The 17617-nt window shown below is 31.6% G+C and overlaps 1 long non-coding RNA gene across 1 annotated transcript; it reads right to left on the bottom strand.

Annotated features, from left to right (window-relative positions):
• Positions 1-3923, bottom strand: LOC134229601 (uncharacterized). Its single transcript, XR_009984210.1, has 3 exons — positions 3675-3923; positions 1758-1951; positions 1-99 (listed from the first exon to the last, which is right to left on the bottom strand). It is a non-coding gene; the product is annotated as an uncharacterized LOC134229601 (long non-coding RNA).
• Between the last annotated feature and the right edge of the window lie 13694 nt (positions 3924-17617).

The following is a 17617-nucleotide window of genomic DNA, read 5'->3' as shown; positions in this document are numbered from 1 at the left end:
TATACTTTGTCATCTGATCTCCCAACAGATGCTCTTCTGGCAAATCATGATCATGCTTGGCAGCAAATTTCAGTACTCAGATGACAGTCACAGTCACACCTATCAAAAAGAAATTGAAATTTTTCATTGATTTTTTTTTTTAAATTGCAACTTATAAGATAAGATAAACCATCAAACTGAGTTCAAAGACACTATCACATTTTCTGCATGTGTATTATTTGTAAAACTACTCTATAATAATTATGAATATGGGTTTACAAGCAGTCATTTGAGGATGTTTTAAAATAACACATTAGATTTTCATGGTTTCAAATAAAGGAAATGTACATTACTTGTTCTTATAAAAATTATTAGGAATGGTAATGGTTAACAGTTGTTAAATGATTAATCAGTCAGAAAGATGGTATTTGATTATAATTTTTATGTGTCAAGATATATCTGTTTGTAAAGGTGTTACATTAGGCACAGTGTGCTAATGAAGTAACAAAAAGTCACAAAACTTTATCGCATAAGGAACGATGAGCTAGCGCAAAGTAAAAATGTGGCTCTAGCTCCTTTATAACACCATGCTATACAAAGTTTATGACAACATGCTAGCTGGTTTAATACACTTGCACGCTAGCTTGAAGTAAAAATGCACTACAACGCTTATGACCATGATGACAATCGGCTAGTGTGTTTATGACGACACGGTTTCAAAAATGTTTCAGCAGGCTGTTTACACCACACCGTCAAGCTTACACAAAACAGACTTTGTAAAGTTTTGTTACCATGGAAGCGTGATATGATTTGCTTATTTAGGTTTTAATGGGTTTAATACGCACAATATTTTTAGTAAATAATTTCATTTTGTGTGAAAAATAAATACATCTTATGTAAATGCCACTTAATTTCGTTAATTTAGCTCTGAGGATTTGACTAGACAACTTTTTTGTTTACAACGAGGCGTTCGATATTGAACGCTCGTATGCGGAATGTTTCGGGCATACTTATATACGCTATACAAAGTTAGCGTTCAATAAAACGTCAACGTATTAAACGCTAAAATTCTCTAGATTTTTGGTTGTATTTTATTAGAGACTAATCATTAGCTATATAATAAAACCCAAATACATCATTGTCTGTTATGGTAGCCTAGTGGTAGGGCATTCGCTTTAAAATCATGAAGCTGGGCTTGATTTTAGGGTCAGACGAGACGTTCCTCAAAATCTGTTTTGTATATCTTCGTAATGTATGAAAAATATTCAAAATTTTAATTACATTCTGATTTCTAAACCAGTTTCTAAACGTCTTTAAAGAATCCAGACACTTAAACATTTGAAATCGGAAAATTATTTTTCCTCCCAAAAGGAATATATAAGAAAAACAACCCATGGTATCTTGCAGAAATGCCTGGTAAGGTACCTCAAATTTTTGTGAGTAAACATGTTAAAGTAGCAATACTTCAATGACAAAATCTTGGAAAATTTTATCTATTATTAAGAAACGTCTCGTCTGTCCTTAATTCACTGCATCAAATTTAAGACATAAACATTTACCCAGTAATGTTCCTTAACAATGCACCCAGCATATAAAGTGAACGAGACCTTAAAAACCTCACAGTACATGTTTACTTAGGACAATGACCCTGAGTTCTAAGTAAAGGTCTAAACTGATGCTTTTCAACTGTTACAGTACATATTAACATCTCTAAATATGTGAATGAGTGAAATTCTCAAATAAATATTATCAATCAAAGTATCAGTAAGAAGTTGAACCTTATGTCGCAGGTTCCAATCCCATTGCTAAATGCTTGAGACAGGTTACTCCGATGAGACTGTATAAAGCAAGATTCTGTGTCACGGTAGGTGTTGGCACAAAGAGGATCCCATACTTCTCAAAGGCAATAAATGCTGAGTACAAGTCTATATTTGCAGCTAATACTATCCCAAGTGGTGGCACCATAAAATGACTGAAAAATGTTTGATAGGCCAATAAACAAATAAACCATTCCTGCAGTCTTATCATACAGAAAAGCAAACTTTCTATTATTACAATTTTTTTAAAACAAATTTCTTTTGCAATTTAACTGAGCAATATTTGTCCTTTTTTTGTCAATAAAGTATGATATTAATTAAGACTTTTTGAGAACATCTATTTATAGCGAGTCCAGACAGCAGAACAAATCCCTGCTCATAATGCGAGCTCTTATGATAACACTTTGGCAAAAGAAGATTGTGACTTGCACATTGATCCATATAATGTTTCCGCAGTTAACTTTGGACCCACAGTGCTTTGCTTCTTTAACATGTTTAAGCTACATTCTTGTAAGAATTAATTACCAAAATATTCCAAAAAATAAAACTCACCTTAATTTAATGGATAAATTGAGATAAAAAGTGAATAAAAACATTGCTCTGACATTAAAATCAGCACTTATATTCAAGCTTTAGACTGGTTATGTAGTAAGAGTGCAGCGATAAACCATTTGACGGTATACCGCGGTTTATTTTTCCCCTGTTCGGTTCACGATACCTCAAACTGTTATCACAGTTCGGTTCAATCGGTCTGTAATTATCCAAATTGTCCGTTTTGGTTCCTCATTTACAATTTTAAAATGGCTTCTGCACGAAACATGAGGTCAATGAAACTGCAGACATGGCAGTTAAACCTGTTTCCAGCCTCATATTTAACGGGTAGAATGATGTTATCACTTTCCCAGTGTTAGTTTAATGAACATTTGATGAAACCTTTGAGTTTAGAGTATATGATGACAAACCTCCGACTTTTTAACACAATATGTCACGTACCGTGATAAGTATCGTGAACTGAATACCGTGATACGTATCATACCGTGGGGTAGGTGTATCGTTGCACCCCTATTATGTAGGCCTAACTTAGTCACTTACACTACGACGACATGTGACTTCAGAGTCTATTACCCTGTTCACAAGGAGAGTTGAATTCGCAGTAAATTATCACGAAGTAAATTAATGTGAATCAAATTAATGCAAATCAAACTGTGTTCACATGACAGCTAATGCAAAGAAAACAAATGCGAATTAAAATTTTACTTCTACAGTCAGGCTTCAGTAAGGGTATTATGACATCTTTTACAAATCATGTCACCTACAGCAGAAGCAGATGTATTTGACATAATGTCACAGTGTCTGAACACCCATTTTAGTGATTAATACTATTTTCTTAAGTTTTTCACTCAAAAATAGCACAAGTACTTTAAGCTGACACCACCAATATGAAGCATTTTGATTTAATTTTGCCATTACGCATGCCTATGCGGTTTGACAAGCCTGATCTAAATTAAAACTGAATAAGTATCTACCCTCACCCGAACAGTCGCACTGTCAATATATTATTAGTTGAATATATACTGTAACAATAAGTGTAGTTTTAATTATAGAGTATGATTACTATGATAGATAGTATGACTGTTGTGTTGGAATTTTTGCATTTTTGGTTTTGAAAGCGAGACTTGTTGAAATTACATTCTCAATTTTTTTTTAAATAAAATATAAAGCTGTGGGGATTTACAAGGCTAACAGAGAGCGTCTGAACTGTAAAACAGATAATATATCGGTGTGTCTGTGTATTCTAATAATATCAATGCTCTATTACTAAGCTGTCATGTAATCAGTACTGTAGTGTAAATTTTAAGTAAAACAAAATATTCTAACCTTCATTCCAATGGTCCAAGCAAGCCAATCATACATTAAAATGTCGCCGTCAGCTCTTTCATCACTCTATACAATTATCACTGGGAAATCCCAAGCAGAGTGTTCATCCTTGTTAATGTGACAGTCGGAATTTCCTCGTAAACAATTCAAACAAGATTCTTAGAATATATGAATCGGGATAATTCTGCTTAGAATAATGTCCCAGAGGAGTGACAAAGTACTTCGTAGTTGCAGATTAAATGTGCGTGAAGGTCTATATACGGCTTCTATGGTGAGAAATTGTTCAACTTCACAAATCATTTCTATTTTCAGTTTGTAAACATGTGTCCGACGTGGACTCGATGGGGCACACTAAAAACGGGATATATGTTTCTGAAGCTAAAGCCAATATTGTTTATACATGTATTATAAATTGGAGAGCATGGGAATTACCTGGCGTTTTAATTTTTTTAATTAAATGATAATATTGAGTATTTTAAATAAATTTTGTAAAGACTTTATGACTTTGATGCATTATGCTATACAAAAATCCAATTGTTTGGAATATTTACAGACAATTTTGAATCAGGTCAAATCAGTTTTTAGTACATCGCGTCTTTAGTACCTTCCTATTTCCCACAATGCCGCGCGTTGTTTACAAACAAAAGACCCCGAAAAAAAATCCTCTAAACTAATTATTGTTGTGTACATCACCACATTTTAAAATTATTTGAATAAAAAGAAAACAGAGAAACACTGAATCAAAACTATATCTTTCAGATGCATCAACTAAAACTGTGCACATGCAGTAAAGGCTTGGCTGGCTATAGTAGACAACTTGTTCCTGAAAGGTTTCTCACATATTTGTTTTATTAAAAAAACAATTAAATATAGCTTGAAGTTTATTTCTTTTTATATCAAATGACAAGATTTAATAAGTTCGAAATTATTTCAGTCAAACTTTTTCATAATATACCAATATTTTTAGCTATCAGAAAGAAACGTGTATGAGCTATTAACCCCTAATTATAGGGGCCAGCCCCTTTTCCGTAATCTAATATGAAAGCTCTCGTAATTACACACAACTTTTATTATATATCTCTTACCAAATTATTCTCGGTTCAAAAGTTATTACACAAAAAGTAGCAAAAATTCAAGGAAAAAAAATTACTAAAATTTGCCGTTTTATAGCTTCCAAACTTTAAGAAATCATCTTATAATTTTATCGTTCTGCACATCTACAATGTATTGGCAACAAGTTCTCCAACTTTCGTGCAAATATCTTATGTCGTTCTTGAGATTTTTAGTGGAAACGAGACATCAAAAATTATCAATTAAAGGGCAATAACTCACAAATAAAGGCATGCATCAAAAAATTGAAAACAGGTGTAAATAGGTTTAACTACAAGGTATCTAACCTGAAAGTTTCATAAAAATCAGTCCAAAGGTCTTAGAGAAATCGCCTGTCAAAAATCGAGCGGGGAAAAAAAAAGAATAATAAGAAACAATAGAATAACAGTAGGGTCTTCCGAAGGAAGCGGAAGACCCTAATAAAGAATAACTAGATACGATCTCGTTACGAGCAACGAATGGGTCTTCCGTCCATTTCTTGATGAGATTAGTTGAGATTTTGATTAAGATTTTCTTTTAAAAATGATAATATTGTTAAAAACAATTTTGCTACTGTAATGTTTTTAAAATATACTGAACATTAAATAGGCTTAAATTCAAATTTTGGTCCCTTTTGGCCCCTTATATGAGGGACCAGCCCTTTTTTCTTCAACTCGTTTTAAAGTTCTCATGCTTTTAAACATTTTTTGTTCAACAATTGTTCAGAGATTCTTTTTCGTTTTCGAGTTATTTGCAAAAGAATTATTTAGGGGCCAACCCTTCAACTCCTTAATGCGGACGTTTAGCGAAACATCAAAGGTTGCATATAGTTCAGAACATTATTTTGAACATCTCTTGTTCAATATTACTCATCAAAATATTTCTCACTTTGGAAATATAAAGCGTTGAAAATATAGCATTCTGGCCCCTTGTGGCTCCTAATTATGTACCATACGACATAAAAATCACAATATATATAGATGTAGATTGTTGAGATAAACATTTTTGCTTCAGTAATGTATAACAAAATATTGACTGCAAAAGAGTTATCGATTGAGGACTTTTGGCCCCTAATTTGAGTGCCCAGCCCCTTTTTCTGGATTTCACCTTAAAGCTCTTATGATTTTCAACACTTCTTGTTCAACAACTATTCAGAGATTTTTTTTCGTTTTCGAGTTATTTGAAAAAGAATTATTTAGGGGCCAACTCTTCAACTTCTTAATGGGGAAGTTTAGCGAGACATGAAAGGGTGCATATTGTTCAGAACATTATTTTGAACATATTTTTTCCAACATTACTTATCAAAAAATTTCTCACTTTCCAGATATTAAGCGTCAAAGATTTAGCATTCTGGCCCCTTGTGGCCCCTAACTATGTACCATACGACATAAAAATCATAATATATAATTGTAAATTATTGAGATTAACATTTTTGCTTTAATGTATAACAAAATATTGACTGTTGAAAAGTTATTCAATGAAAAATTTTGGCCCCTCTTTGCCCTGAATGTGATGAGTCAACACTTTTTTCGTGATATCAAATTTAAGGTCTTGTCATTCTGCATATATATTGATCAACATATTTTTTAACAAAATATTTATACTTTGAAAGATATGATACAAAATGTCTCGAAAATTCATTCATAATTCGTGTCCTAAATTTCACCCACTACCGAACAGTCATCAACGCTGTGAAATGTTTAAAGTCATCAATGAAGCTGAACGAATCTGCGCATTTTCATTTTTATGATTGGTATTTATTTCCTATTTATTTGCATTTAACAACAATCAATGCAGACGTATATATAATTTGAAGTCAAGATGATCGTGAGTCAGCGTTAAAATAAATTATATCATTAGGAGGGTGTGGTGAGTTTGAACTATAATTACATCGGAACAAGCAGTTTTATTTCTTTTTTTTCTTCGAGGAATTAGCCATTTAATGAGACTTGTTTTATAACATGTAACAATTAAAGTTAAAGGTATCTTTGATTCTGCGAGGTCGTAAAACCATAACCATAACATAAATATTAGGTAATTGTATGTATGAATGAGATCAAAAACTTAGACAGTTTGTCATATTTTGACATCTTATTAGGTCATTCTAGTTCGAAAACTTGCATTTGATATGAACTTGGCATGAACGGAACGCTTTTGAAAAGTGAAAACTTCACTGATCCTACACATTAATGCAAAGCATACCAGTGATAGCACTTGTTTTCCTACTCATTTTGTGGTTTGATTTACTAGATAATTATATAATTAAGTATTGATATATTAATAATTTGGTAGAAAAGCTAACATTTTCAACAATATTTTCTTCGGTAAATTTTATATAATTATCTGAGTCATTTTCCAATACATATCAAATGGTTTACTATAAAACTAGTAAAAATTTGTTAAAATCGAAAGAAGACCCAGACACAATGATAAACTAGAGGTATATTTTGTGAGCACTGAGCCCACAAAACGATATCTTCGCCAATATGACTTTAGTGTCGATGTTTTGCTCTGGGAGACCAGAAATAAATATCAGATGAAACAGTAAAAGAAAAGTGCACATTGGCAATATATATGTAATAAAGAATCTGTGAAAGTATCATCAAATTTTGTTCAGTGGCATAGTAGGAGTTGCGGATGATGGATGGGTACCCCAAAGCGTTATGGACGTACGTACAGCTAGGCGGACGGACACCCCCATCACTAATTCTGTGAACTTTCCACTAAAAAATAATTTTATTTAACATTGCAATTGCTCTAATTCTTTTTTTTTTATAAAGTTATATATATATGAAGCACAATGGTAAAACGTTGAATATCAAATTATTTATCAAAAAATTTGTAAGCTGCCAAAAGAAACACTGAACTTAAGGAAACGCATTTCGTGCTGTCAAAGATCATTTTAATTAGAATAGAATACAGTTATAACATTAGTTTCCATTTCCTATTTAAAGGGGTTAATATTCAGAATGCTGTAACTTTCTATTTCTTAAAAAAATACACAATATAATTTGTGAAAGTTTAAAATAAAGTTGGATTTAGATTTTTTAAGAATTTTCTTTACCAAATGAAGTTACAAAAATACTGTAAATTACACAATTGAAAATGAACACTATTTAAAGATATCAAATCATAATTATTCATTTTCCTGCCAGGAAAGTTATGTCTATCTTTAAATATTTACATTCAGTGTAATTTTCTTTATGAAATCCATTAGAAATCCACGACGTTCAAATCTCTATAGCACACGCGAAACATTGTCACCGCGCGTTAGAATATATAGTTACGTTTAAGTGAAATTTCTTAGCTCTTTTTTACGACACACTATGTGGTGATATATATGAAACTTTTTGAACTCACTTCCAAAAACGTGCACTAAAATCTTAAAGTGTTGTATACCCATTTTATGTTGTCAATTCCCCTGACTACTTCGCGAAAATATTGTTTAAGACAATAATACTATGCTTTTCGCAGTTTAAAGAAAGATTTTGGGAAAAGGGGCACAAAAAGGGAGGAGGAACGATGGGGACCATCTGCAACGGTCCTCGTTTCAATCAAAACTAGTCAAATTTGAAATGATTTTAAAAACTTCTCTCCAAAATAAAGTATGCGATGTTTATTGATCATAAACGCAAATCATTCAATGTTCAATCAAATGGGTTTCTTTTATCACAACTGACTTTACTTTACAATTTTAAAAATTGTTTTCAATGTGCGGAATCAATTTTATTCACTTCATTATTTTTTTTCATTATAATTAGATAAGTACAGACTATCATCTGTTTTTAAACATCCTTTACAGAATCAAAATACGAAGGTTTGCGAAGAGTAGTACATGGAGTTGAAAGCTTAAACTTGAAGACTAGCACATCGAGATTTACTCTATAAAGATACATTGGATAAACAGATAATCACTATAAAAATGAGGCTGCTTTCAAATGGACCAAGGAGAAAGGCTAAATGTTTGAGCATTAGAATTATATAACAAGTGGAGCTTACATGCATCCTTAATTCAATGAAAATTATGGATATTATGATTTCCACATCGTTTTCGATCTTTAGCATTTGTTTTAAAATTAAGCGATTACCTTGCATGCGTTTTTCTCGAGGCCACGGTATCTTCAGTTAATTTTCTCTCAACGGAGAGATTTCAATCAAGTTTATCTTTTTACTGGTATTTCTTCTTTTGCAAATAAAATTATGTGAAAATAAAGCAAACAAAAATTGTAAAAGGGAATATCTTTGTGCTTTCTATACATTAATTATATTTAGTTAATAATTTTTCAGTTCAATTAAAATAATAATAAGTAAAGAGACAGACAGACAATGAGAAGCAGCTGCCATTACTTACTATGAACTTTTAAAAAATCTTCTCCTTCTCAAACACATGCATGGATATCCAAAACGACAATGTGCATATCAAGACCAAGTGATTTTTCGCAATATTTGATAGAATTATAGCAGCACTTGTTTGTTGGTTTGCAGGCTAATTCTTTCAAGCAAGTCTTTTCTTCCCCCAAAAATATTATCTCAGAAGGACACTTAGTCTTTAAGATACGCACTTTTAAAGATACGCCTTGTCGACTTTTAAGTTCATATGTGCAGATTTGAATATTTGAATTTTGTTAAACTATATAATAGGAAAAATTTTAACGCATGAGAGTATTTGTAAATGAACTTCAAAGAACAAGGTTCACTTTTGCTTTATTTGGCCCTGTGAATTTCTGAAAAACTGAAACTGCATAGTTTTACTTAACAATGCATTAAATATCACTTAGATCGTTGGTGACTGCGTATCTATAAAAAATGACGTTATTTTCTGTCTAGTCAATGCATTATGACGTCACGAAATGCGTCAATTTCCTCATTTTCTGAAAAAAGTCTACAAAACAGCCAATTTTTAAAGCCATTTTTTGATATTTAATATAGAGCGTAACCTCTGATCTAAAATATGCAACTAGTAAATGATAGAACTGTTTCTGAGGATTAATGGACATGTTTTATTTTTTTTAGATCAGAGAGTGCGCTCATATAATTTTTCTTCACTGAAAGTACTTAATTATACCTATTTATCTAAAAATTCAAGAACATTACAATTTCATAAAGCCAGTTCTTCAAGACCCGGACTTTTAGGAATTTTTTTAATAGGATAGGAATGCACCAAGTCTCTATTTTATTTTAATTCTTCAAATTGAAAATGAAGTGTTGATCAATTTTTTGGTATATCTACCGGGCCATTTTATGCATAAAGTGAACCGACTTCTTTGAGATACACGTTACACGCTAAATGCACAAAGTGAAGCCGAATTTGAATTAAAATCAGAAATAAGGAAAACATTTATAATTCCATTAAATTGACTTTTTACGAGTATCTATCACATTTAGCAGCATTGTAAAAAGAATTAAAGAATTAAAGAGGTGGGATATTAATTTAATTTAATTATGAATTTAAAGCTAGTTGTCTTTCTGGTACATTTTGAAAACCACCATCATATATTTTTGTATAATCAATTGTTTCTGTTACAGTATATCTGCCTTATATTCCAATAGTAGAAACACAAATTACTTTCGATGTTGAAAACTCCATGTCCTAACATGTTGTTTAAAAGCAAACAACAATGTATTTTTAATTCGTAAATACAGCTTAAATCTAGAATCCTTTATAAGACAGTTAACCCTGCTCATAAATGTTTGTCTTTAAATGTATGTACTTTACTTTGTACAATATGAATGATTGGAAAATGCTCATGTGAACCTATTGCTTATAAATCTCTTATATCAATATCTTCTATATTCACTTTCAGTAAAAAAATTAACAGAAGATTGATTGATTGATTGTATACTCTCCAGAATATTTCACTGATATGGAGAAGTCACAATTGCCGGTGAAGGGCTGCAAATTTTAGGCCTTTGCTCGGCACTTACGGCCTTTGAGCAGGGAGGGATCTTTATCGTGCCACACGTGCTGTGACACGGGGCCTCGGTTTATACGGTCTCATCCAAAGGACCGCCCCATTTAGTCGCCTTTTACGACAAGCAAGGGGGTACTGAGGACATATTCTAACCCGGATCCCCACGGGAGTTTAACAGAAGAAGAAAAAGAATTGTTCAAAGGAGATTAAAAGGTTTTTCGTTGAATAGATATCTAAAAAAAAAAATGACCCCCTCCCCTTCTTTTGATGTTTATAATATTCCCAAAGTCATATTGCACATCTATCGCGTCGAAAGGACATAACCAATCGTATTCCAAAACTGCATTGAATGATAGAGTACTGGGTACTAGGCTCTTGTAGAAAAACGTCGTTTTGCGACTCTAAACGGGCTTCAATAATGATAAACAAAAAGCGCAGAAACCTCATTGCACATCCTATGCAAACAACATGTACTTGAGTAATATTTTAAATAATTATTTGGCTAATGCTTAAAATATAAGAGGAATTCTGGAAGATAGTTCAAAAATAAAGGCACTGTGAGCAATGAGCTCACTTAATGATAACCTCACCTCTCATACGTGTATAAATATAATGGCAGTGTCCATGTTTTTACGATGACCGATATCAGCCTTACAAATTCTGACTGCTTTTGAAATTTGTACATCTAAAATGTACTTTGACATGCACATTTTGCGATGACAGTGCACACTTTGTGCTCTTAACTTTTGTCTGTACATGTACATTTTGCAATGACAATGCAGACTCTGTGCACTTAATTTTTGTCTGTACATGTACAAAATGGCAAAAAGGCACATGTCAAAACGTGAACGATTTACGCATATGCTATTAATTGCAATTCCTGGTCGGCGAAAAACCATTAAATGTTAATAAAACTGTACAAGGGGGAAGAGCTGAACAATTATAATTAAAATAAGAATTGTTTTGTAAAACAACTATGCCATCAATGATAACACAATTCTGGGGTGGGACGTAGACGTGGTATACACTTGAAAGATATTTTAAGGGAAGCAAAGGTGAAAAAACTTAGGACCTTTTGTTTGTTTTTTTTTACAAAAAGTATTGTTTTATGATTAATTACTGAACACTTTATCAAACGCAATGTTACAAAATGATAGTCAAAGGTTACGGTTGAGGTCACAATTTAATCTTACTTTATATTATGGTTAGACTCTTACTCATATAATGGCCTTTGCAACTTTCCTTTACTTTTGATCAAAAAGGAGTGTAAACTATAGATAGGCATCATTTTCTGGGTTGGATGGGGCAATTTATCGTGCAAAAAAAATTTGTGGAAGGTGATTTTAATCTATGGAAATTTCACTCTTTCAAGTCAAAGAAGACAAACTTTAACTTTAGATCTAATGTCCACAAGAATTTTTACATTTTCTTTTAACATTTTTCATCCTTTTTATTGCAAAACTCATCTTCTCAGTGCCTTGTCCAATTTTATTCACATTTAATGGTTTTTCGCCAACCAGGAATTGTAATTAGAAGCATATGTGTTTCAACCGTTCACGTTTTTACATTTGCGTTTTTGTCATTTTGTACATGTACAGGCAAAAGTTAAGAGTACAAAGTGTGCACTGTCATTGCAAAATGTACATGTCAGTGTACATTTTAGATGTACATATTTCAATAGCAGTCGGAATATGTACAGGCTGATATCGGCCATCGTATGTTTTGCTATGGGATTTCACACAGTCTCTGCTAGGAGATAAACAGCGCTTGTTTGCTGGTATGCAGGTTAATTCCCCAAAGCAAGTCTTTATTTAAATATAAAAAAATCTGAAACGTACAATTGGACTACATAATTAAACCTTTTAAAGATATGCCTTGTCGGATTTTAAAGTTCTGGTTTGTAATTTGCATTTTTTAAATTATTTCATATGGCAAATTCTAAGGCTTGAGAGTATTTCTAAATGGTGTTCATTAAAGGCATAATTAACTCCAAATTGAGCTACATCTAATCATAAAATGCATAAATTGAAGCATTTCAAACAAATCAAATTCGTGTCACAAACAAAATTTAAAATGCCACTTTATTTGATCTCGAACTGTTGGTGATTGTCAGCACACTACCTATCACCAAAAAGGAAAAACAAATGAGAGTAGTGAAGAACTGAGGGATTATTAAAAGTCGGTTTGTAGAATACAAATTGGGAGCAGAGCAAACACGGACCTCTTAATCACCAGAAGTTGGATCAGATGTCATGGAAGAGAGAGCATCCCCTGCCGACAGGCCACACCTGACATTTGTTCCTTGTCATGATAAGAAAAATAATGGAAAAAATAATACGCAATTCAGTGTGTAAATAATGGCCAAACAATATAGTATCAAAAACAATCATTAGCAATTGACCTTATAATAGACTGTATTTACTGATAAGGTCATTGTATCAACCAAAAAAAACTTGAGAAATGATGATTTCAGACTATACTGTCGATATTCCTGGCAAAATAATCACTTCGCTCTAGAAATTGTTTGTACCTAGAGCATGCTATTTCGTATCTAGAAACTGAAAGAAGCATGTATAATCCCCGTATCCAGGTGCAAAGGGTATATTGCTTAATTAGTGATGGAAGTCAACAGTTAAAAAATTTGAAGTTACAAAAATTTGTCGTTGGGTAAGCAAAAAACAAAATCCAAATATTAAACACATGTGTCAGATGTTGTGATATTTTTTATACTAAGCTCACTGGTACATGTATATATCGTGTCGACATACGAATGGTAATAACTATTGTTAAAGGGGTTCGCTCCTCAGCTTTTGAGCAAATTTTTGTCTTCTATTTAAACAAATCTACATAATGTTTTAAATTAGTTCCTATAATAAATTTGGATTCTGTAATGCTAATTACACTATATTCAATTAAAAATCCATGGTCAAATGCCATACCACAAACTATATTTTGTGTCGGTAGGATTTTTTAGTTGGGAATGAAACATATGGAGATAACGAACAGCATTCAAGATCAAAAGTGCATAAAACAATACAAAATAGGTGGAGAGCAAACAGGGACTTCTTAAACATCAGAGGTGGGGTCAAGTGCCACGGAGGAGTGAGCATCCCCTGCCGAACGGTCACATCCGACTTGTGCTTCCTGTCATGTTCGTGAAACAACGGATAAATCCGTGGTCAATTCATTTAAATGAATAATGGACTAACAATTGGTATGAAAAACGCCAGGCCGCATTTGACTCAATGATAAATTGTATTTGCTGACAAGGCCATTGTATCGAGCAAAGAACTTACGAAATGATGACTTTAACCGAGACTGCTGAAATTCTTGTTTCATCAACTTGTTTGTCAATAATTTACCTCGTTTTAGAAATTGTTCATACAAAGAGCATGCTCTTGCTTATCAAATCAACTGAGGTATATAAACTCCGTATTTAGGTGATGAAGGTATATTGCTGCATAAGTAAGGGAAGTTGACGATAGAAAAGTTGACGTCATCACATTTATTTTTTTCTCATTTGAATTATTCAGCATTGTTAAGTTTGGATTCATATTTTTTACAAGCAACCTACAAACTGTGTAATTTTGTGCAGTGAAATAATTTAGGTTTATAATTATATATTAAATTAACTGACATTACTTCTATCATTATATTTGGAAAATATATCAATTATAATTTCACTAAAAATTAGCACTCATTTAGTAACATCTAAAACTTAACATCACAAACCCTTTCTTTATATTTCATTTTCCTACCATACAAGATAATTTTGACCATTATGCTTGAATTAAGATAAAATGACCTTACTTTCAGATGATTTTATTGTTTTTACATTTTTTAACGCCAGAAAAATAGCATTTTTAGAGTATAAAAAGATCAAATAATTGACTGTGCGCAATAACGTTAAACCTTTTGTTTTCACACATTTTAATGTGACTATTCAAAATGAAAATAAGACTGAGTTTGTTCCAGTAATTCATTTCCATAAAGATTATTAAAGGAAAAACTTTTAAGAATTGATTTACGTGTTAGCCGTAATTATAGTGCAAATATGTCATTAACCTTTAGAGCTAAATGAAGTGCACTGACCCATTTTTGATATAATTTTTAATAAGCCATGTGTGTAGATTCTAAAAATATACTTGACAAAAAAATCTTCAACACTTTTTTATATCAGGATTCAATCTCTTTAAATGGATATACGTCGTCGTTATATATCCAAATGTCAAGTTGAAGGCCACAACAATTGTTTTCTATGCCTCATATATAAGTTTAGTTAAGTTTAAAACCATCATGCTTTATATGAACACAAAAATATGTCTGCCTGCTAAAAAAATCTAGAATTAAAATAACATTTTTCAGAAGTTCAATTTGAATTTTTAATAACATAATTATCCTTTCTTTCCAAACCACTTGGTTAATAACATTATAAGCTCATTATTTTCCCATTCTGTCATTGTGCATATGCAAACTTTTTTTTTTAAAACGTCTTGTTTGCACACTTAAAAGTATTCTGTATATATTAAAAGAGGTACTGAGATATATAATTGAAAATATCTATGTATAGAATGAGGAGATCAATTCCTCTAACATTTCCATTAATATATATTGCTCCATGGATATATATTTAAGGTTAAGAAAACTTCTAAAAAGTTGTCTCCTGCTTTAGCTTTGAATTCAACGTTTAAACATTTCCATTCTTTTTTTATCAACAATAATTATATATTGTCTATCCTACGTTTATATGAAAAATTCTTTTGAACTGAAATTTACAGTGTTTATAATGCAAAACCTCTGACGACACATCGTTGTGATCTAAACAAGTATATTTAAAACATTTTACAGGAGGTAACATGCATTTCAATTGTACAGGTTATCATTCCTCTATAGAAAACGTTAGTCACCATTTCTCGATCACGCTGTTCCATTTAACACCAATTCCTATATGAATGGGATGCAGTTCATGATTAAAAATAGCCTTTTTAAATTACAAAAATGTTCGTAATATGTATTGATTGATTTAAGTAAAATACAACATTCATTAACAACTTTATGCAATTTACAGTGTTTGTAATGCAAAAGACGACACATTGATGTGGTCAAAACAAGTCTTTCATTCTACTGCTAAACATGAATTTTCAATTTTAAAGGTTTGAAACGTGTTTCTGATCTGATAATTTTTTGAAGAAGTTCGTGATTTACTGATCTCGGCATTAATCGTGGTAGAATACAGATTATAGTACATTAGTATCATAATCGGATAATTTACAAAAAAATAGTTTAATCTAGCAGCAACAAATTTTGATAAAAGTGATTTCTTTAATTCTCCTATCGTTAGTTGAACTTGCATTTTGTACCCATTCTCGACTGTCCTAAGTGTTTATTTCCAAAAGGATTCTATATGCAAGGCCAAGTTCTATGTATATGTATGACCAATTTCAAAGCGGCGAAAGCTAAATTTGGTAAAAAAGCCGATGAAACAAAAATACAAATAGTATTGTTAATTTAAGTCAACATAATGCAAATTCTATTTTTGATATAATTTATTGAACAACATTACCTCGTGATGTACTTCTAAAATTCTAAAGTAACAAAATATCCGTGTTGACATAAAAGGAATCAATTAAAAATACTCTCTTAAACGTACAAAATAAGAGCAGATCAAACACGGACCTCCGAAACACCAGAGACTGGATCAGTTTCCATGGAGGAGTGAGCATCCCCTGTTTTATCATTTTTTGTCTGTTTGAAATACGGTAAAATCCGAATTCAGATTATAACAATTTTTAATATAAAAGCTTCTTTAAAAATGTGTAAGATAAAAGGTTTGTTTGAAATCCGTATATACATTTTTAATTTTTCCTTTATATAAGATAAAGGGTTTATTGGTATATACTAGTATTTTGGGTGATTTTTCTCATTTTTAAAAAATCCTATGAGAGAGACAATCAACGTCAGAAAATCAAGAATTCCTTCAAATACGCAAGAACCTTATTGGTATGCAACAAGCTAATTAAGAGAATCTGTGAAGAATTCCTCAATTCTAGTAGAGTTTCGTCATATTTGAGATACTTTTCTCTTTAGAAAACATTTTTACACATAAACTGCATCTGATAAAAAAATGATAGAATATATAAATTTGGTAGAAAGACAAACTTGTACTCTATTTTTCCAAAACAAAATGTGCTGTAAAATTAATGAAAATTTGCTTAAAATTTGGAAAATTCGAAAAATGACCTATTTTATGACTTCTCTATCTGTGACCTCTGTGTATTTTAAAACATTAAAGAACCAATACTCATCTTGTATCAGGGATGAAAACAGGTTTCTATGGATAAACCGTTGCATCAATCTGAAAGACATCTAAAATCAGGGGCCAAAAACGGGTCTTACCCTATCTTGTCCTTTCATCACAAAAAGCTTCTTGAGATATCGCCCGAAAATGTTTACACACAGAAATGTATGACTTTAAGACCTTTTGATTTACGTTTAGCATGACGGTAATTTGGAGTTTTATAGGGAGGAAATGGAGACTACAATTGGGCGGTGGTGTGATACTTTAGCCGTGGCACTGTATTATAATATTTATTTATCAATATATATAATTCTCTTTCCATGTCAACTTTATATTCCAGTTAATTTAGTAAAAACTATTCCGTTTTCATTTTTGGATTTTTATTGACAATATACGATAAAGGACAACTAACATTAAAAAAGTGTTTAATAAACGAGGTTATCTCAACTTCTCTGTGTCAGTTTTTCTTATTTGTGTCGTAATATTCTGTTTTCAGAATGTTCCGAGAAAGATTACTTTTTAAGCAATGTAGAGACAAGATGATGATACAGGTATTTCAAAAATGATTAAAAACAGCATTTTGCATTTTTTTTCTAAAAAATAACACCAAAACTAAAAAAAATAACAATTTAATTACAAAGGTA

This window comes from Saccostrea cucullata, unplaced genomic scaffold (assembly GCF_032062105.1).
Source record: "Saccostrea cucullata isolate Sc308-1 unplaced genomic scaffold, CSIRO_AGI_Scuc_v1 ctg91, whole genome shotgun sequence".
Lineage (NCBI taxonomy): Eukaryota > Metazoa > Mollusca > Bivalvia > Ostreida > Ostreidae > Saccostrea > Saccostrea cuccullata.
This window is presented reverse-complemented; position numbering and strand designations above follow the sequence as displayed.